Raw genomic sequence first — 23,004 nt, 5'->3', positions numbered from 1 at the left:
TTTGCCTTCCCCTCTGCCAGCCCCTTCCTGTGGGGCTGGTTGAACAAAGGTGAATTCGTTAAGTACTGGGGATGTGGCCGGTTACTGAGGTGTCCAGGATCCTTCTCCCCTCTGATGTTGGTAACAGAAAGAGCCCACGTATTGGTTTCTTAAACTCTTTCAATGTCAGGTGAAACCACTGGGTTTAGGGCTTATGTGCATTTGCCGTCTTAATTCTCCCCGTACCCTCTGGAGAGGAGGTACCATATCCATTTTACAGATGAAGAAACTGGGGTCCAGCAGCCATCAGATACTAGTTACCCAGATTCCAGTAGAACAGCTAGTTGATGACATCCATATTTTTCCCTCCAAAGATATTTACTGAGCACCTATCACGTGCCTACCATCCTACAGGCAACTCCTGCCAGAAGGAGTTTGCCCTTGGAGGGGAGCACTAGACACTGAACATTTAAACAAATAACCTTAATAAGCACAGCAGTCGGTGTCTCAGTGCTTCAGGGGAGCCGCAAGGGTGCCCTTTCCTGCCTGAGCCAGGATGCCCAGAGGACTCTGGAGCTGGCAGGGGCTGAGCCTGGGTGCCTCAGTGGGCGGAAGTAGCCCCCTGGATGTCGCACGTCGCACCCTCCCCCCACCCCCCGCCATCCTCAGCATTGCCCAGTGACCTTGTTTTTGCAAGGAAGCAATGATGTGCAAAACCCTTTGGTCTTATTTTACAAGAAGCCAAGCCAGAGCCTACCCTCAGGCTCGTCCTGCAGTGCTGGCACTCTGAGGGACCACAGGGACTTGTGTCTTTCCTCCACTGGCCAAAGCAGCCCGGGTGGCCCCCTGACTCAGCCTCAGCCTCAGCCTCAGCCTCAGCCTCACCCAGGTGCAAGCAGCTACCTTGTTATTAGGGAGAATAACTCAGGAATCTCCCTGCTGGGGAAGTCCTGGGTCCTTCACCGTGGTTCTCTGTTCTGAGTACACCCTCCGGTCAGGGTGTTCTCATCAGCTGTTACCAGTTCCACTTACGATGGGAGCCCCCTCCCTTCCCTCCTGGCTCACTGAGTCAGTGCTCAGGGCCTCGCCAGGGCAGCCACAGATACCTCGGCACTGGGGGTTCACTCCGGAAGCTCCAGTGCGTGACTCAGGGCCTGTTGGGGCCCCTCCTCCCAGGAGCTGCTCGGTGTGCGGTTGGAGGGCACCCCAGGAGGGGAGGAGGCTAGAGGAGGGGAAAGGAGGGAAAGTCCCCGTGGGCCTGTAGAAGGCTCGGGCCTGGGGGAGGGCGTGTCCACTGGGGACGCTGCCCAAATGTGGGGAGGTGGATGTAGCAGAAAACTGTGCAGATCTTAGAAGAACGGACACACACACACACACACACACACATGTATGTATTGCCAAGTCTAATCGGCTGAAACAATGTCCACAAAATACAGGGTTTAGTGTTAGGCTTGTAATGACATTATTTTTTACCTATCTGTGCAAGAAATATTGATATGTTAATACGCACAAAAAACTATTTGAAGAAAAAGTTTATACTCCATTAACAAGTTAGCTCTGGAAGGTAAGATTATAGGAAACTTGCTTTTTTTTTTAAATTTAAGTTGTCAGGGTGCCTGGGTGGCTCAGTTGTTAAGCATCTGTCTTCAGCTCAGGTCATGATCCCAGGGTTCAAGCTCCACATTATCGAGCTCCATGGTCAGCAGGGAGTCTGCTTCTTCCTCTCCCACTCCCCCTTCTTATATTCCCTCTCTCACTGCCTCTCTCGCTGTCAAATAAATAAAAATCTTTTTTAAAAATTTTTAAAAATAAAGTAAAATTTATATTGTCTTTCTGATTTCTAAAGAATAACCATATTTACCTTTATAATCTGAAATATATATATATGGAAAAAAACGAATAAAGCAATCCAAAGTGTCCGAAAGGACACCAGCCTCTTAAATGCCCAGTTATCCAAAGGTGCCTATTAGGTGCACAAAGTTCCTGGGAGGGGCTGACCATTCGCCCATTAAACAGCTGCCCTCCCCATCACAGAAGGACCAAGCCAGTTAATCCCACAGGGCACCTGCCGTCCCGGCCCCTGGCCCAGAGAAAAGGGGAAAACACCAAATTCTCCACCACTACATCTTCTAGGCCTAACACCATGCCTGGCCCCCAGTAAGGGCTGAATAAAAATGTTTATGAATGGATGGCTTTACAGATCAATAGATATAATGCAATCAAGTATTGCAAGTGTCGCATGAGGTAAGTGTCTGCAGATTTTAGACAGATTTGGGGGATTCCAGGACAGGTCACCTTACTAGGAATTTGGGAAGTACACATGATGTTTCTGGCACATTTTTTTTTTTTAAAAGAATTTACTTATTTACTAACATTTAATAAACCTTTAAGTTTAGAAGTTTAGATTTACAGAAAAGTTGCAAGAATAGTACAGCAAGTTCCCAAATTCTCTGCATCTCATTTCCTCTATTATCATCTCAGAGAGTCACATCGTACATTTGTCACAACAAATGAATGAATATTGATACGTTGTTGTTGGCTCGAGTCCATACTCCAGGAGGACTTTCTTCATTTTCACCTAATGGTCCTTTTCTGTCGCAGCATCCTGTGTTATATTTAAAGTCCCGTGTTTCCTGAGAGTCCCCTTGGCTCTGCCAGTTTCTTAGACTCTCCTCGTTCTTGGTGAGCTTAACATTTAGAGGAGCCCTGGTTGTGTATTTTGTGGAATATCCTTCAATTTGGGTTTGAGGTTTTTCTCCTGATTAAGCGGGAATTGCAGGTTTGGGGGGCAGAAGGTCACAGAGGTCAGGGACCCTGCTTCTCATGTCCTGTCAAGGGTCTGTGATGTCAAGGAGACTCATCACTGATGACGTCAACCCCGACCATCCGGCTGAGATACTGTGTTCCGGGTGTCTCTGCTGTGAAAATATGCTTCCTCCCCCAGCCCTTTCCATGCCGTATCCTTAGGAGGAAGTCACTGTGCCCATCCCACACTTTGGGGGAATGAATTTATGCCCCACCTTCTGGAGGGAGATGCATTTATATAAGTTAGCTGAAATTATTTTGTATTTTCCCTTTCAATCATTCCATCATTCTTAATCATATGGACACATGGATATGTATTTTCTACTTTGGATTATCCAATGCTATGTTATTTTTTATTGTTTGCAGTGTTCCAGCGAGGGCCATTCTTTGGGTGGGATCCTGCGTCCTTGGACATGCCCTGTCATTTTCTTTTTTGGCCCCTCTCATACTCCCTAGTGCTACATGTTCCAGGCTCATCTTTTGTGCTGCCCCATTCCTAGAATCTGCCATTTCTCCAGTGGGACTCTGGGTCCTTTTATGGGAGTCTGGCATTAGAACCCAGGGTCAGGGGTGGCAGGTGCTCGTTGCTCCTGGGCTGCCTGGGACATGCTATGGGGAAGCTTTTCTGAAACTGGGAAAAGAAGAACCACATCTGTACTAAAATTTTGTGATGAAATGAGGGGGAAGGGTCTAGAAGAGGCAGTCTAAGTCTCTGCCAACTCAGTGACTTTAGGTTGACAGCACTCAGAGTCCTGTGGCCTCTGCTCTGTGGAGTGAGTGGGGCTGGACACTGGCAAATAAATGGCCACAGATGCTTTAGGGAGGGGCTGCTCATTCAGGAGCCCTTGGGGGGCAGGCCTCCCCATTGCTAACTTACTAGGACTTTTTCTGCTCACTGCCTGGCCCCAGGGACTGTTTCTAGCCCATTCTGTGTCCCAGGCACTGCCGTAGGCTCTCTCTGGACCCTCCCAGCACCCTGCAAGGTGCTTTTGGTGTCGTTGGCCCCATTTTACTGCTGACAGGCTGAAGATGTGCCCAACATCCCTGGGTCAGGGACTAAGCTGGCATTCGAACCTCCGTGTGGCCCACTCAAATTCTCCGTTCTCGAGCTTGCTGCCCCTCAGTGTGCTTTGTGAACTCACTGGCCTTCAGTGTTTGGGGACTGTGGTGTCCCCAAGTCCACAGGTCCACCCTCCCTGCTTTCTCTCATCAGAATGGTCATCCCAGGAAGGTGTGAGGACTGCATGTGTGCGTGCACGTGTGTGTTTGTGTACACACATATCCACACGCCCGTCTGTCCATCCTACAGGCTCTCCAGGGGCTTCTGCATAGACATCCACCCCCACCCTGGAAGGAATTTCTTTCCAACCAGAGGTCCTGATGCTGTGAGCTAAATGATGGTTAGTTCCAGAAGACAGGAAAGTGAACCCCTAGAGGAGACCCGGAACAAAGCAGGCTAGCGGAGCCTGCAACAGATGGCAGGGGCCGTGTAGACGTTTAGAGGCTTGTCTCGAAGACCTTTAATGGCCTGGAGAAAATGCTTCGCTGTGGAATAAGTGAAATGCTACAACCCTGCATGTTTAAAAAATAGACCGATACTTCTTAAAGTCACGGCATTATGGGCGACTTTTATTTTTTTACCTTGCACTGGACTGTATTTTCTATATTTCTCTGAAGTAAACGTGCATTATTATTATAATGGAAGTAATCTGACATGAATCTTGGTGAGGAAACTCCATTCTTACGATCACCCTAACCTCCTAGGACAAATTTCTTATTAAACGCGCTTGCCGCATTTTCCTCCTTGCTTCCTCTGCATCTTCGGTGATGGCCCGCCTCCTAAGGAAGCCCATTCGAGCCCCGAATCCTTGCCAAAGAATAAATATATTTTTAAAAAACTGTCACAGAATGAGATACCGCTTCATACCCACTGGGACGGTTTTAACTAGAAAGACAGGCCGTCCCAAGCCCTGGTGAGGAGGCAAGTGAAGGGGGAACCGTCCTAGACCACTGCTGGGAACATAGAATGATGGCATCACTGTGGAAAACGGTTTGGCCGTTCCTCAAAAAGTGGAACACGGGAGCATCCTCTGACCCAGCCGTCTCATTCCTAGAGATACACTTGGGTGAACCGAAAACCTCGAAAACGAGCATGTGCTCGTTCCCAGCTGCGTTCTCCCCAGCAGCCCCCCAGCAGAAACAAACCAAGTGTTTAGGAGCAACGAAGAGGGTCACGACCCGTGGTTTACCGTTACAACCTAAGACCAGTCGGGCACAAAAGGAGTGATGGACTGACACGTGCTGTGGCACACACGGACCTTGAATACATTAAACTCCGTAAGAGAAACCAGACACTGAAGCCTGCTTCTTGGGCTACTCCGTGTCCAAGAACCATCCAAGACAGGCGCTTGGCAAGATAGGAAGTGGGTTCCCGGTTGCCAGGGCAGGAGGAGGTGGGGGGGCAGTGGGGATGGACAATGGGGTGTGGCTCCTGAGGGGTACGGGGTGCCTCTTGGGATGATGAACATGTTCTGGAATTAAATAGTGGTATGGGTTCACAACACTACGACTATACTGAAAACCACTGAACTGTACCTTTCTAAAGGATGAGCTGTTTTCAGTTTTGTGGGTTTGTTTTTTTTTAAGATTTTATTTATTTATTTGACAGACAGAGATCACAGTAGCCAGAGAGAGAGGAGGAAGCAGGCTCCCCGCTGAGCAGAGAGCCCGATGTGGGGCTCGATCCCAGGACCCCGAGATCATGACCTGAGCCGAAGGCAGAGGCTTTAACCCACTAAGCCACTCAGGTGCCCCTTTGTGGAGGTTTTTGAGGGGGGAAAGGTGGAGGGAGAGGGAGAGAGAGACTCTTAAGCAGACTCCACGCCCAGCACAGAGACTCACACAGGGCTTGATCTTACAACCCTGAGATCATGATGTGAGCTGAAATCAGCAGTCAGACACATGGTTAACTGACTGAGCCACCCAGGGACCCCTAAGGGATGAGTTTTATGGTACACGACGTGTATCTCAAGTTAACAAAAACAACCAACTGTGACTTGTAAACGCTAGGCCCAGATTTCCTGTAACGGAGCGGCGAGGCCTTGCGAGCTCTTGCTTCCTAGCCGGGTGGTGTCAGGCAAGTGGCTTAACATCTTACCGCGTGGCCTGCTTCATGATAAAATGGGGACACCGTTCCGTCTCAGGTTCCTTGGGACATTTCGTTCTGACCCCGCACTCCCTCTGCGCGTCTGCCTCCGGTCTGCAGCTGTTAACCGCTCCCCGAGGACGCAGGGCTGTCATTCCTGTGAGGGCAGCGTCGCGGAGAGCCCCTCCATTAAAACCGCCCCTTCTGAGAGACCGGGCTCCTGGGGGTGGGGCAGCTGGAGGGCTCAGCCTGCCAAGCCATTCCCAGTGTTTATTTGAAGACTAAGAGTCAAACAGGCAGTGGCTTTTTCTAGAACTTTAGTTAATGGAAATGTCACAAGGGTTCTAAGTTCAAAGCAGTCATGTAGTCCTCGTGTTTATTTTTCAGATAAACACTTTCTTCTCTTCTCTCTCCTTTCTTCCCTCCTTCTCACTCTCTCCCCCCTTCTGTTTCTTTTTAAGCTGAAGGCGTAGGAGAGCTAGAGGCAAAGAGGGTGGGCTCTGTAGTCTGCGGAGCCGCTGTTTACAGCCAGTGGACCTCACTGGAACCATGGCGGCCGGGCCTTGCAGATGCTTCTAGTGTCCACCTCCTGCATCGTGTCCAGGATTGGGGCTGGGGAGGGCTGAGGCAGGCGGTCACGCCCTCTCTTCTTCCATTCCGCCCTACTGTCTGTGGCAGAGTGGTCAGCCCGCGGCCAGCCCCTGTGCTCTGATGCCTGCCCCCCCAGACCTGCTGTTGGAGAGGACAGATGTCACAGAGACAGTGGCTTTCTTTAATCTTCCACATCCCCCGAAGCCATCTCTCGGTTTGCTTTAATATTGCAAGTGTCTGATTCGTGCTCTCCGATCCCGGGTTTTTCATACTTACTTACATACTTACTTACTTGGCACTGCAGAGGTGGCAGAGAGGAGGAAGGAAAGAGATAAAAAATATCGCGTCTGCACTTCGTAAGCTACCCACCTTGGACCACAGAGATCTCCTGTGTTGAGCCTGAGGACTTGGGAGAAGAGCAGAGAGCAGTGGCGGTCGCAATGAGCCGATGTGGCACAGACAGGGACAGCCTCCATCCACCGGGTGCCCGCCCTGTGCCTGGCACCCTATAAGCCTGTATGCATGTGGTGTTAGCCGATCCTCCTTGCTTTCTGCCAGTGGGTCTTATCCCCAATTCACAGGCAGGGAAACAGGCTTAGAAGGTGCCACTTGTCTTAAGCCACATGGCAAGTAAGCAGTGGAGCCAGGAGTTGAGGCTGGGCCTGCCTGCCTCACAGGGCCTGGGGTCCCAACCACTACACTGTTGTCGGGGCGCGCTCTGGGAAGTGGGGGGGGCCAGTCGCTAGGGAGAAAGAGGCTGGCTACTGACAGGGAGGCCACCAATGTTGAGGCTGCATTTGGGAGCATTTCAGACTCTGAAGCCGTCAGGTAGACACACACACATCCCACACTCCAGAGTTGTGCAGGAGTCCTGGGCTCCCGGATTTAGAAGGGGTGGAGTCGTGGCCCATGGGGAGCTTGTGATGGAGGGAGCCTCCCCGTCATGGGCATGGGGTAGGTTTCCTGGTGTGGACACAGGACCGGGAGTATAGAAGCTGCAACAAGACAGAATCGGATTGAATAAGAACTTTCTAGCAGTTGGAGCTACACACAAGCTCTCTTAGGAAGGAGTGACTCTGTGGTCCCTGGAACCATGCCCTCCAGCAGCCACTTGGCTCATTGGCTGGGCAAGTCACACGTCAGAGCCCCGATCAGCTGGAGCTACTGGGTGCTGGGGGGTACTATAGATAGCAGGTACTGGGTGCTGGACATACTATAGATAACAGGTACTGGGTCCTGGAGGTACTATAGATAGCAGCTACTGGGTGCTGGGGGGTACTATAGAAGCAGGTACTGGGTGCTGGAGGTACTATAGATAACATGTACTGGGTGCTGGAGGTACTATAGATAACAGGTACTGGGTGCTGGAGATACTATAGATAGCAGGTACTGGGTGCTGAAGGTACTATAGATAACAGGTACTGGGTGTTGGAGATACTATAGATAGCAGGTACTGGGTGCTGAAGGTACTATAGATAACAGGTACTGGGTGCTGGAGATACTATAGATAGCAGGTACTGGGTGCTGAAGGTACTATAGATAACAGGTACTGGGTGCTGGAGGTACTATAGATAACAGGTACTGGCTGTTGGAGATACTATAGATAGCAGGTACTGGGTGCTGGAGGTACTATAGATAGCAGGTACTGGGTGCTGGAGGTACTATAAATAGCAGGTACTGGGTGCTGGGGGCTGATGTAGATCACATGATGGCCACGCGTTAAGTCTGGACCTCAGGTGAGCATGAGGAGGGCTGGAGGCCGTGTGTTTTCTTCCAGCCTCAACTACATAAACATGGGGTGTGTTCTGGTTTATGTGCAGTGTGGAGGGTGAAGATAGGAGAAATGTTGTTTCTGTGTGTTTTAGAAAAGCCCTGGGATGGAGAAAGTATCTCTTGAAACATCATCAAGGAGGTTAAAAGACACTGATTCTTTCTTACCTTGGCCACCTGGTGGGTGGCTTGGGGGTTGGAGAGTAAGATCTCCCAGGCGACACATTGCTTCATTCAGCCTCAGTGGAGCTCGGGGCATGCTGACAGGTGGCTGCTGCGAGAATGAGCCCGACGCTGGGGGGCAGGAGACACTTTCTCTCCTTCCACTCACCTAGACCTGCTGCCCCCAGGTGTGACCCCAGCCAGGGGCAGAAGCTGCGAAGCAGAGATGACAGAGCTGGGATGGGGACAGGAGAAACAGCCCTGGGAGGAGAAGGCTCATCGGTCCAAGCCCGAGTGAGAGCTGGGGGCTGTGATGGCAGTGGCCTCTGCTTGCTATGGTGATTGTCGGGGGACGGCGTAAACAGAGCTGGGGCACCACATGCAAAGATGTGAGGAAAGGCTGCGTTAGCAGAGGGGCTGGGGGCGGCAGCGGACCCCTCTGTCAATGCCACTCAAATCCAAGAAAGCCAGCCCAGCTGTCTCAAAAGGACTTCCTCGAGCTGCCTCTTCTCTGGCCCGTTGCCACCACAGCTTTGGTCTGGGAGGGCCTGGGAAAGGGGTCTTGCCCAAAAAGGCTGATTCACTATTTCCACTGGGTCCACGGCGCTCTTGGTGGGCAGATCGCACGCCAGCCTTGTAAACTCACTCTCCGCTTGTCCGCGTGACGTTTATAGCCCCATGGGGAGCTGGCTTTTTAATGAGCCTAATTTGAGACTCTAAGTAGGAGTTTGTAAAACAAACAGCGAGGGACTCCGGCCAAAGCCCAAAGTTGTAGTTTAAGTGCACGGGGTCACATACAGCTCTGCAGACAGGCAGAGGCGCTGCTGTACCCAAGGCAGCCAGACAAAGGAGCTCCCCAAGGAAAGGCCTCCTTCCCAGAGAAGCTTGCTGGAGGCTGTCTTCCCCCACCCCCAGACCTGTGACCTTGCTAGCAAGAGATCTTCCCATGTGGGTTCTGTGTGGAGAGCCCTGGGAGTCCAAAGGATCCCTTTGGGCTGGACCTGTGTGCAAGTCCAGAGCTAGGTGTCAGGGGGCCAGACCCCGAGTGCTTCTCCATGGAACACAGCCCCACAGCCAGCCCTCCGAGGCCTCTGCTAGGGAGTCTGTCATCCAAAGACTCACGTGTGAAGAAGCCCCACAACCTTCTGGGGGCTTTAATTCCCTGTTGGAGAGACCTGGTTTTCAAATGAAGAAAGAGGTGGAGGATGTTCACTGATGTCTGTGAGGCGGCCCTGATAAGGTCACCTGGCAGGTCCCCCGTGGGAGAGGCAGTTCCTCACCTCCCAGGTGGAGCTGGCACGTAGTGGGCTCTTCTCATGAAGGCTCTGGAGCACCGGGTGCGAAGAGACTTGGGGGACACAGCTCACTGTGAAGTCCTATTCGAAGGGTCCCTCCTGATTCACCCCAAATAATGGCAGTAAATGCTGTGAGCCTCCAGAATGGCGTGGGCTGTCGCCATTGAAAACAATAATTAGAAACATTCTTTGGGGCCATAGACAATGTCCATGAAATAGTAAGTGAAAAAGGAGGTTATTAAACTATACAGTAGCGTTCATTTAAAAAAAATTAAAAGTATGGTGGCACAGTTGGTTAAGCGTCTGACTCTTGGTTTCAGCTCAGCTTGTGATCTTGGGGTTGTAGGATTAAGCCCTGAGTCGGGCTCCATGGTCAGTGGGGAGTCTGCTTGCGATTCTCTCTCCCTCTGCCCCTCCCTGCTGCATGCGTGTGGGTTCTCTCTCTCTCTCAAAAATTAATTTTTAAAGGTTTATTTAAAGTAAAGATGTACACTCAAAGCATAGGTGCTCGTTCAAAAGCCTGAAGAATAGAAAACCGTAATGTCAGTGGTGATTATCTCCAGGTGGTAAAGTTACCACGATTTTTATTTTGTCTTTTGCTTACCTGCCTTCTTGAACTTGAACAGTGAGGGGCGTTGCACAGATACTCACCTTGTAGTGGCCAAATGGTCTGCCGGGAAGTTCGGCCACAAAGCTTCCGATCGGGTCTAAGCGAGGGCTGGAGTTGCTGTGCCCCCCTAAGCCCTTAGGGAGCTCGGCGTTGTGGACCAGAACTACACTGTTCTTGATGGGGTCTGAGGGGCATTTCCAGAGCCAGCCAGAATGGACGGTGGGCTCTGAGCGGAAATCCGCACTTCATGGAGACGTGGAGGCCCTGGGAGTGGGGAGAGAGCTTAATTGTAGGACTCTCCACATGATTCATTTGGACAGGGGTTCTATGGCATAAAAATAGTTTTGGAAACGTGATTTGTATTAGAAAGATCACTTCATAGGCACGTCACAGGAAACCCAACTTTTAGAGTCTGAATTGTGTCCCTCCCAAAATTCATATGTTGAAGTCCTAACCCCCAGTACCTCAGCATGTCACTGTACTTGGAAATAAAGCCTTTGTGGGCAGGTAATGAAGGTAAAATGAGGCCATATGACTGGGTCCTCATTCAGTGTGATTGGCGTACATGTAAGAAGAGATTAGGACACAGAGAGCACAGGAAGAGCACGGTCGCATATGAGCCGAGAAGGAAGCCTCAGGAGAAAACAGCCTTGCCAGCACCTGGTCTTGCACTTCTGGCCTCCCTGGTTGTGAGAAAACAGCTTTCTGTAAGCCACCCAACCTGTGCAACTTTGTTACTGCAGCGGGTAAAATATTCAAAGACTGGCTGTTCCTGCTGGTAGTAAGCTGCTTGGTGAGGCTGTCACAGACCTAGGCTCTTGGAACCTTCTGCTCTGCCATCCTGAGTGCATTGGTTCTCATCTTGCTCCTGTCCCTTCCTGCAGCCCCACCCCCACCACTGCAGGACCGTGGGCCCTGGACGGTGCTCCACAGGCGGCCGGCCTCCTGACTGCACAGTGGCTGCCGCTGCACCTTCTTTGGATTGTGTGTCACATTGGAGGTCGGCAGAAAAGCAGAAGTTCTGCCAGCTGGGTGGCCTGTCCCCTTAGGTTGGGAAAAGTAACTTTTTCCAAAACCCCTGAAGTCTTGAGTTTATGTTCCATAAAACCGTGTTGCACGGCTATAGGAAGGCCAAGGAAGCATCCCTTGGGGCTCAGAGTAGGTGACTATTCCGGACAGAATAGTTCTGGTATTCTGCTAGAAAGAAGGAACAGCATCAAGTAGGTCCCTGAGAGCGTTGGCACGGTTTCCAGCATCCGGTGACTATTTTCATACATCTTAGTAGGGAGAGATCATGGTGTCCTTCAAGAATCTGGGAGTGGCCAAGGGAGGTTTGGACGTCCTCAGCCCAGAAATGAGCAACTCTGTAGAGACCTTCTTTCTAGAAATGAGCCTCCTTCCCTGTACCTCCTCCATGCTCTTCAGCCCACTCTGGTATTGCATGAGGCTGCTCGGCCATGGGTCGACCAGGGGCTCTTTGCTTCTCATAAAGTCTGTAACATCCCTTTGGGGTCTTGGAGTAAGTGGGGGCTTTCTGAAACATCCTGTTATTTTTCCTCCTTAGCTCATAACAGCACATAGCAAAAGCCCTCTCTTCAGACTTGGTCCAAACTTCTGCATGGACTCCAGACCTCCCCTCCCCGCCCCCCCACGTATCCTACTGCCTTTTAATTATTTGTCTACATATTTTTCCTCTCCTCTAGAGCAAGATCCTGAGTCTATTCACCTCTGTATTCCTAGTGCCAAGTTCAGGGTAATTAATGGGCACGCAAGGGATATTTGCATAAGTGAATGAATCATGGGAATAGCACCATGCTAAAATTTCCACAGCCTGCTCAGATATTTATTTCAAATTTGAAGCCATCAGTTAACCTTGACACAGAGGGTCCCAGGGCCTTAGAGAATGTGTTCTCTGTTCCAGGATTTAACTGCTTGCAAGCAGCTGTTTCTCCACGTGTGTGGGGTGTGTGTGTGTGTGTGTGTGTGTGTGTGTGTGTGCTCTGTATGACTAACGAAGGGGGTACCACGGCCTCTGGGCCCTGGTGTCCCCAACGCACTCAGCATTAGGGTAACTTTGTTTGGACCCAGATTTCAAGGCACGTCTTGTAAAAACTGTCCCATTCTTTGTGAGTTACCTTTTTGCGCCTGATAGATTGAAACGTGCTGACTGCTTCAGGTTGACCTAGGAATATCACCAATTTTAAAGGTCGTTAAATACAGTTTTCACTTATTTGGCCATAAAAATGGTACCTTGCTGAATTCTAGTTGCAAAAAGTACCATCTGCTACCTCTGTCTTTGACGTCGAAGCGCTTAACACAGAAGCTGAAAGAGATGCGGGACTTTGTCGTGGTGAGAGCCTGGGCAGCGATCAGGCTGGGTCTGGGACCGAGAAGTCCCGCGGCCGAGAAGGTGGTGCTGGCAGCCTGCTGAGGGTTCTGGTCCAGGGCTCGCTCCTGGCCGTTCCCATGGCACTGCTTGATTTCTCTGTCAAAATGGGCGGATGACCGCCTCACTCAACAGCCTGAACCTCTTCAGTGTGTCCACACTGCCCTCAGGACAGAGCTGCAGCCCTTTGGACTCTGGCGAGTAGTGCCCTCTTACTCCCGAGGCCCCTCCCCCAAGGCCAGTCACTTTCTGCCCATGGCTCTCCCCTCCCCCTCTAGGTCCCTCCAGGCATCTCTCTACAGGCATCCCCAGGCCTGGGCTCAGAGCCACATTCCACCTGACCCCTGTTTCCATAGGGCCCATAAACTCAGAATGAGTTTTACTTTTTTTTTTTTTTTAAAGATTTTATTTATTTTTTGACAGACAGAGATCACAAGCAGGCAGAGAGGCAGGCAGAGAGAGAGGAGGAAGCAGGCTCCCTGCTGAGCAGAGAGCCCGATGCAGGGCTCGATCCCAGGACCCTGAGATCATGACCCGAGCCGAAGGCAGTGGCTCAACCCACTGAGCCACCCAGGCACCCCGAGTTTTACATTTTTAAATGGTTGGAAAAAGTTCATTAGAAGAAGACTATGTCATGACACATGAAGATGAGATGACATGCAAATCCGTGTTTATTGTTTCATACATGGAACGCGGCCATGCACATTTGTTTGCGCAGAGTGTGTGCGCAGTACACAGGCCATGTTGAGCAGTTGCGACTGAGACCTGCGAAGCCCAAGAGACCTGCGAAGCCCAAAATATTTACTCTCTGACTGTTTAGTTTGCAAACCTTTGGATTAATACTGGCTCCAGGGGTGGGTGGAGAGAGGGCAACATCTCTGTTAGCCAGCCCCCAGGCTCCTGCAAATAAACACAAACTCTCGTGCAGAAATGTCCTTGCTCTGCAAACACAACTTCATGACCAGTCCCATCGGGCGTCTCCCCAACCTACCCCGGCCCCAGACCCTAAATAGGCTTTTCTTCTCCTTGGAAGACCCTCCCAACCCTTTCATCAGACCGGCATGTACTCGTCATCAGCTGAGATATCCCTTCCTCCAGGAAGCCTTCCTTGACCACTAGCCCTGGATGGTCTGGCTTGGACACCCTTCCTCTGGGCTTATTGTGCTGACTGTAGCCCTCTCCACACAATATTGACCTGGTTGGTAGGTACACCATCTGCCCTCCTTCCCTTGACTGCAAACATCAAGGATAGGGACCTTCTCTGTTCACTTTTCTATCCCCAGAGCATAGCTACTTCTGGTGCATGATTAGGTCATGAATATATAATGTTATATATATATAGATAATATATACAATATAATATTGTATAATACCAATAATAATATACAATAATGTTGTATAATTGAGTAAGTGAACGAAGGCAGAATAAATAACCCATCTTTCATGAGTAAAGCATGATTTTTTATCCACATAGACCACAGTGGTCTTTGGAAAAATAATGGGATAGATTGGCTTCAGGTCCATCCCTTCCTCCTAATGGTGGTACTTTACTATGGTATCTGATGGTTTTATTCCAAAGCCATTGGCCTGGGAACTTACTACGCACTTATATGTGTCGGGCATTTTGCCAAATGCTCGCTTAACCTCTTTTAATCCTCAATCCTGTGAGCTAGGAGCTATCCAGCCTTTTACACAGATGAGCACATTGAGGCTCAGAGATGTTAAGTAACTAGTCCAAGGTCACACAGCTAATAAGATTCAGAGCTGGATTTTAATCCCTCTTCTCTCTGACTCATGCTATTAAATCATCTAGAGAATCTAACAGTCAAAAGCCTTTGGAATGGGACCCAAAGCCGACTGAAGCAGGTTATATTCGTTAGAACTCTAGTGCAGTAAATTTCTGACTAATGGACTCATGATCTGTTAATAAATGCTTTGGCCATCTGCCCTGGACCTTGTGATAGTTGCCTCTTTTTTAACTCCCCCAAGGGGTGACTCGTGTGTGTGTTTTAGGTGCTTGGCTTATTTATTCCTCTCCTCTCCTCCAGGCTGACTCTTGAAGACTTGTCTGCTCCCCTTGCTTTCCTCCTGGCAGCACTCCTCCCTAGCAGGAGATGTGGCTCAGGAACCGGACCTGGGCCGAGTTTTGCCTCTTCTCCCGCCCCTGGTTGCCCACTGGGACCCCCACACTGATGCTGGTAGCACCAGGCTACTTTTCTCAGTTGGTGATTCTGGTCACATGGTGTGAAGATTGTCCTGGCTGTCCCTGTCCTTGGTTACCAGCACACTGCAGCCTGCACCCGTCATGGTGGAGCAGGAGGTCTGGGCCACCGGAAGGGCTGCGTCATGTTCACATAGGCTCGGTGCAGTGGGTACACAGCTGGGACAGGTTATCAGGATGCCCCATGAGTCTGGATGGTGACACAGCCCCTGAGCCACCCAGAGTCACGACTGCCTGGCCAGGCAAAGGCGCTGGCTCTCAGAGGGCAGATTCTTAGAATGAAGCATGCAGTCAAAATCGTAACTTCCTCATTAACAATGTAGAACGGTTTCTGCCTGGACTTCTTCCAAAAGGAATATCCTTCCTTCTTACCTTTTTTTTTTTTTTTTTGGTAGTAATAATTCTATAAAACAAACAGGTTTTCCTTTTATTTACTTTTTTTTTTTTTAGCTCCGTGAGTTCACAGTGGTTATAATAATGGTTTTTATCTTTACTAAATTAAAATTTATTATTAAATTATTAAAATACATGTGGTCATTATTTATTTAATCCGTAGGAAAAAAGTATGAAGATTAATAGAAAAAAGAATTCATCTTAAATTCTCCCATGCAGAAATAACTATCTAGGGAAGCCTGGGTGGCTCTATCAGTTAAGTGTCGGCCTTCGGCTCAGGTCCAATCCCAGGGTCCTCAGATCAAGCCTGCATTGGGCTCCCTGCTCAGCGGGAAGCCTGCTTCTCCCTCTCCCTCTCCCTCTGCCCCACCCCTGCTCGTGTGCACTACCTCTCTCTCTCAAATAAATAAATACTTTTTAAAAATCAGCAACTATCTTTTATGATTGATGACCTCCATTCTGTGCTCCTTACAGGTAACTAGATTATAGTATTTTTCTTTTTAACGTTTGCTTGTTTTCTTATATAAATATTTAATTTCTGATAACTAATTTTCTACCATATTTGAAGTTATGGCTATTCCTTTGCTCAGAAGAAGCACTGGTCACCTTCCTCATTCTCTAAGGCTCTCTCTCTCTCCCCGCTCCCCATTTCCCTTATAATAATCACATTTTACTATGCTAATAGATCTTATGCATTGTAAAAAAAAAAAAAAATTAGACAGCATGGTGGTTCAAAACATTTTTAAAGAGACTATAGAGAGAACCACTCTTACCTGGGTGAACATGTGCTCTGATGGGGGGAAAAGCTGATATTTTCGGGTGATGACTGTGTGTACCCACAGACATACTGAATGTGTTGCCTTTATACAAAAGTAGCTCTCTCTTGGCCTTGGCTCACAGGAATTCGTGTGCTCACCCGGTGTGGGTCAAGGACAGCATTTGACAAAGGACCACGATCATGTGACGGCTTCTTTTTTTAAGAAGCAGCAGTTCCAAGATTCATGCTTCCTGGTCACTCAAGTTCTTGATGTGTTACATCAATGCTTTGCAGAGAGGCCACCCAGAATCTCTTTAAAAGTACTCTAAACACCATGGAGATGTTTTTCCAGGGGAAAAAGCTCAGTAGGTCACTGTGAGTTTTCTGCCCCATACTGCCTGATGTTGTGACTATTGCTGGTTTTTCCAGAGTTCACCTTTAGGTTTAATTTCCTGAAATTGATCTGCTTGGTTACTCTGGCTTTAATTTCACTCTCTTGCAAAGAGGAGAAATGGCAATGAAAAGACTGTGTTTTATGAGGTTTTTTACTCCCCCCAAATTAAGCAGCAATCTGTGATCTCTACTAGTTTGTTCTTTTACGAGGCTCCCAGCACTCATCCTCTAGGTCTAGGACAGAACTGATCGGTAACTTAATGAAACAAGCAACCAGGATGCCAGGGAGCCAGCATTCCTCAGGGAGATTCCGGAGTTACCCCCCACCTTACTTTGTCGGGCTGTCATTGTTTTATGGTGGCCCCCTTTGGAGTCCCCTGAGAATTGGGTGAGTCAGCCCTGAGGTCAGAGATGCTGCTGCCAGCTGGAGGGGAAGGAGGCAGTCCCGAGGCCAGCGCCCCAAGCAGGTCCTCTGCCAGCAGGCCCACGACGGTCACGGGTTCCAGAGGGAGCTGAATTCCAGCCCAGAATTCATGGTGAGCTTTGCCTTTACTCATTTTCTTTTTAATCATCTTTTTAAAGAGAATTGGGGATGCTGGCAATGAACACGTTGTACTTGAGCCGCCTTTGATCTTGCCCTGGCTTCTCTGGCCCCTGGCTCCTGGGCAGTCATAAATGTGCATTATTGTTTCACTGTTCCACAGTGAGCTCCTAGTCCCCTGGGCCTGACCGAACCGGATGACCGTCTTTGGCCATTGGTGTTCCGATAACTTAGAGTCAGGTGCGAACCAGAGCAACACTGTTGGCTTTTAATTTCCTGACCCTGAAAAAGGGAAAGCACACTGCTAACAGGAGCGGTGTGCACAGAAGCAAGTGTCTGTCCCTGGGCTTGAATGGGGAGAGCCCCACCTGGGAGGGGGTGCCGTGGCAGTGACCCGTGTGGATTCCAGTGTCGGACCGGCTGGTTCTGAATCCCACTATTGCCATTTTCTAGCTTTGTGACCTTAGCCTAGTGACCGGGCCGTCTAATCATCCATGTCCCTCAGTGGTACTGGTAATAGGATTAGCTACCTGCTACTAGTAATAAGACCCCTGCTGGGGCCTTTGTGTGGGTTCAGATGCTGGGGTTCATCCCATTCCTGGCTTAGAGTACTACTCACTCTGGGGTAGCCCATTTCTATTCATTATTATTGGGTTTTTTTTTTTTTTGGAGTGGGGAGGGGGGGAGAGAGAATCAAGCAGGCTCCGTGCCCAGTGCAGAGCCTGATATGGGGCTCAGTCTCATAAGCCTATGATCGTGACCCAAGCTGAAATCAAGAGTCGGATGCTTAACCGACTGAGCCACCAGGCGCCCCTCCACTCATGATTAACCCATGGTTAAAACCTGCTTCCCAAACTCAGACCACACTCCAGTCTCCCCCGGGCTCTCTTCTCCGGCTTGAACTCTCGAGCCCCATGGCATTATGGTCACATCTTCAGATGGCTTCTGGCCAAGAGTTAAATGAGCTTTCCATTATTCTTGATGAATCAGTTTTACATGAATGATGGACAGTTTGCCAGGTTTTTCCTTCCTATTTCCTTCCCACCTTCCCCACCCCCCCAACCCTGCCTCAACACCCACCCCCAACCTTTTCTTGGACTCAGAATGTCAGGAGAAGTACCACTCAGTGACGTTTTTCTAGAACTGCCTGTCCTTGTGCTCCATTTGGGTCTCTCCGAAAACTAGTCATGCTTTAACTTTTCAGCACTTTGTTTCAGTATGACTAATATCCAACACTGGGCATTAAACGTGCTCTATATAAAATTCCAGATCAGAGAATGGAAACACTTTTTTAAAAAGTAAAAAGTGTTGGATTATACAGGCTATTTGGAAACCATTCAGTGGGGCAATATAATTTTTATTTTCAGAAGCTTATGGACTGAACCCCACCCAAGCTTCCAGCTCCTAAGAAAACCAGCAGAATATACCCTGCCAAGTTTCCTCACACGGGTAATAAAAGAGTAATCCTCAGCATCCCGGTTTTCATTTTAAAGAAACAGGAGACGGGCAGTGGCCTTTGCTGCCTTCACAAAGGAGCCTCCCTGAGCCAGTTGCTGGAGGGTCCCATCCAGTGGGGAGCGTCTCGAGCAGGGGTGGGAGACGCAGGATTGCCGGGGATCTGGGCCCACTGTAGTCACGTGTCCTGGAAAGGCCATTTACAAGTCTGGGGAGAGGGCTGATAATCACTTCTTGAGTTGGGGTGGGGTATGGTTATATTACAGTCTTGATGGTTTTTTGATGACTGGTCAGAAAAGCTGAACCATAAATCTATCCAGTTTTCTCACAAAAAAGACATCTTCTTTACATTTAAAGTTGTGCGTGTGTGTACTGGGGAGGGGGTAAGATGGCAGTGGGGGAAATCAAACCATGGGAAGTGGTAATCACAGGGTCTATTTGTTCCCGCTGTGGACACTTGGCAAGTTAGGTAGTGGAACTGAGGCAGGGAGAAGGTTTTGAGCGCTCTGCATCAGTGCTGGAGCACACAGGCCAGCCGGAGCGCAGGGTCCGTGCCAGAGAAGGCTCGAGAAGCCAGGACGCTACCCCAGTGTTTCATAGAGAAGAGAATGACATCCCCATGGATTTGGCCTTTGGCCTGAGCCCTGCTTCTGAAAAGCTTTAGCACTGAAAGTCTGGTTTGTCAGCCCCGTGTGCTGTCCATCTGCTTCGGGCTGGCCGCTTGCTTGCAGGAGCTGGCACCCCGGGGAACTGAAACCCAGGCTGATTCCTGGTTGGCAACCGCCAGCAAGGAGGCAGGTTCCCAGCCTAGGCTCAGTGGCTTTCCCACTTGACTCAGTGGCGCCCTCTCTGGGCACCGGCGAAGAATCTCTTGGGTAGAAAGTGTTGCTTTTCCGAGCCCAGGGCTGGCGCAGAGCCAAGAGACCAAACTCACAAAACTCTTGGAGACACAGGGATCAGATACGCGTAGGCTTCTTGACTCCCGTGAATTCCTGGGCGGTGCTGGGGATTTCCCCCATTCACCGGTGGAACAGAGCTGGTCCCTAAATTTCAGAGAAAGAAAATGCTCCATTGTTAGCTGTGGAAGGGTATTTGCCCCTGTTGGGGGGCGGTGGGGAGTCACTGAAGAGTACCGAGTGGAAGTGAGGAGGAGTACTGAGCTGAGTAAGGGACAGCAGGGACGGACAAGACTGGAAGGAGGAGACAGGTGAGTGTCTGCTGGGGGAAGGGAGTGGCCTGGGCTGGGGTCCTGGCAGCGGTGGGGTTCTGAGACACCCAGGTGGTCAAAGCAGTGAGGCTTGCCCTTGATCCATGGATCAGGTGGGTGGAGGAGGAGAGGGAGGCTTGATAGGGGTGACTCACGGGCTGTCCTTGTGCAACTGGGCGGATGTGGCACTGTGCTCAGGAGGGAAAAAGGGAGGAGGCGGCTGCGGCTTTGGGGAATGAGATAATGAGCTCGGAGATTCGGGAGTTGGGCAACCAGACTGAGCAAAATTGAGTGAGGGCAGGTGACGGTTCTGTGTATAGATTGAGGAATGCAGAGCTTCACATGCAGCCAGAGCACATTCGAGGGGAACAGTGTCTGAAGAGAGATGCTCCTTGTACAGGCGAGGGGGTAAAGGGTGACTGCTTCCTACTGCTTCCGACTCCGTAGGGCCCATCGCAGGAACGAGGGAGTGATGCGTGAGGGTTTTCTCCGTCACTTTCAAGGAGTACAACAGGGAATGATCAGGGATGTCCTTATTAACTCATCAAGGGAAACAGTCCAACTTGCTTGCTTTTTGATCCGGATGGAAACAAACAATTTTTCCCAAAGATTTTACAAAAATGGAAAAAAAAGGAGAGAGACGCTCTTTCTTTTCTTTTGGGGTGTATGTGTGCGTGCATGTGTGTGTGTGTGTGTGTGTGGTGTGACATCTCTTTTTCCAGAATGGCCTTGTGCTGGACAGGCCTTGTCATAAGGCTGGGAGTGCGTGTGGGACAAAGAAGGAGGTGTTGAGAGGACGTAAAGATTTCCCATCTCCAGTGAGAGCTGCTGAGGAACAGCTTCTGTGAATTTCAGATTGACATAAAAAAAGGCTTTCGTAGGGGCAAATGTGGAACCCAAGTTGTAGAGCTACATTCTGGAAAGATCAAGGGAATAAGGGGACAGCTTCTGTCTTGCAGACTTCCACGGGAGACCTCCAGGGATCCTTGGCAGGAAGTGCCTGGGGACCCATTAAAAGGAAAGTCCCATTTCTATGTCGTAGTTTCTCTTTCCTCCTGTCAAACCCCAGGCTCATGCAGAACGGAACCCCTCTTCTTGCAAATCTCCTGGGGCCATTTAAAGGATGAGGTGGCCGCAGTCAGGGCATCATTTCCTTTCAGCATTTTGGGAGCCAAGAGATTGAAATTCTAGACCCAGTAGTGTCTGCCCATCAGTAACTTTGGACGAGTCTTCTGGCGGCCTTGGTTTCCCCATCTGCGAGATGGGCGCAGAGTGCATCCTGCAGTTTGGGGGATTATTACAGAGGCCAGCACACGAGAAGCCCTCAGTGATAGCCGGCCATGGCCGTTACTGACAGTGAGTGCCCTGCCTCTCACGCTGGGAGAACATGTTGCTCAATGCTGAATGTCTCTTAAAAACAAGAGGCACTATGCAAAAGCTATGATGCCATCCATTATTATTATTAATAATAGGTTCATAATTACTTTTGCCACAATATTAAGTGAAAGCCCCTATGGTGGGCGATGACTAGGAAAATGGGAACTATTATTAATGGACCTCCCGGCTCCTGTTACTGGATCCATTGACATAATATTTCTCTCTGGGAATCCTTTGACAAATCAGCTGAATTTCCTATTCCCTTGCCCTAAGCACTGTAAATTTGATCCACATGTCCCCAGTGTTGTTTCTGCAGATTAATAATGAAGAAGGGAGGGGGAGCAGAGCCTGCACAGGACCCATGGATGTGTGGAAACTCTCCCAAATGTTCGTGTTATGGGTTGGAACATGTGTGCGTGCGTGCGTGCGTGTGTGTGTGTGTGTGTGTGTGTGTGTGTTGGGGGGACCGAATTCTCTTTTGTTTTACTTGTTTTAATGCTCAGAGTCAGGTCTTCCTAATGTGTTTGGGTACTCAGCCATCAGGGAGAGTTTCTGCCTCGGGGCACAGGGCTGGGGGGCAGGAGGATCCCCACCATGCTTTCCTCCTTCTCCCACTGGAAACAGTGCTTTGATGCCCTGCCTCACCATGTCAGCACCAGATGTGATAGGAGGGGCCACCGCCACACAGGAGGGGTGATGGGATTCGGTGGGAGGGGGGCAGTGAGGCAGCACGGAGGAGGCGGGGTCGGGGGGGGCCAGGCAAGGACAGCAGGGCGGACTGTCAGCAGAGAACACCGCCAGGGTCTGGGAAAGAGGACGACTGTTGTGTGTGTTTGCCCCGTGGGATACAGTGGGGGACTCCTTGGGTGAACTGCGCAGCGGTAATGCGCAGTATCAGCCCGCGCACTGGGATGGCCTCAGCGGGGTGCTCCTCGGATGTGTGCTTGCAAGTTGGGGGAGACGTGTACCCATTTGCGAGCCCATCACATCCAGATTCAGCTCCTGGCTCTGTCACTAAGTTGAACAAGTGACTCAAACTCTCTGGACGTCAAGTCCCCCAGTATCTAAATTGGAGATAGCAGTGCCAACCTTGTAGAAAGAGTAAAGCTCGTGATGGAGATGAAGGCTCCTGACAGAGCCCTTCCTTGTTAACGCGGCTGATGCAGGCACGGACGCCCACAGCCCAGTTAGTCCTCACAGCTACACCATGAGCCAGGTGCTTGCTTTCTCCTTAGCTAGTGCACAAGGAACCCAAGGCACAGAGAAGGGAAGTCGCTGGCCCAAGATCGCACGGCTGGTTAAGTGACAGAGCCAGGATCAGGAACCCCAACGTCCCACCTCCAAGGCTCTGTCCCTGGCGGTCGCCTTCCTTATTACAGTTCTGTGCGCAGGTTAGGCGATTCTACCCTGCATCTGGCCACATCCCAGGGGCTCTCCAGCTATCTCAAGGAATTTTAAGAGGTCTTCCCAAAAGTGACCGATTAAATTCCTGTGGGTGTTTTTCTTTAAAAAAATAAAAAAATAAATAAGTAATAATAATAATAAGTTCATGGGGGTGTCAGACAAAGACGCATTGACCAAAGAAACAGCAGTTGCCGAAGGCTGGGAATCTCTGTGGCCACGGGCTCTTAAGAACAAACATGTAATTTTAAGCCGGTCCGATTTTGCTTTTCTGGTGCTTTCTAAGAAGCCACATTGAGCTGGAGAAATTTACAGGCTGTCACCCTCTGGGATTGATTCTGACAGCTCTGTCCCTCTAGCACTGAAGTGCTAATGAAAAACATTAATTGGACTTGGCCAGTGCCTGGGACGCATCCCCTTCTTGGAGCAGAGAAGACCGTGTCCCTTTCTCTGTGGTTTGTCCTCATCCCTTTCTTGGCAGAAGTGGGAACGGAAGCAGCATGAGGCAGTGAGAGG

At 50.0% G+C, this 23,004-nt stretch overlaps 1 protein-coding gene across 2 annotated transcripts in view; it reads left to right on the top strand.

Moving 5' to 3' along the window:
• ABTB2 (ankyrin repeat and BTB domain containing 2) overlaps positions 1-23,004 on the top strand; it is a 172,806-nt gene that overhangs the window by 103,032 nt on the left and 46,770 nt on the right. The window lies entirely within an intron of this gene.

The sequence above is a fragment of the Mustela erminea genome, chromosome 9 (assembly GCF_009829155.1).
Source record: "Mustela erminea isolate mMusErm1 chromosome 9, mMusErm1.Pri, whole genome shotgun sequence".
Lineage (NCBI taxonomy): Eukaryota > Metazoa > Chordata > Mammalia > Carnivora > Mustelidae > Mustela > Mustela erminea.
This window is presented reverse-complemented; position numbering and strand designations above follow the sequence as displayed.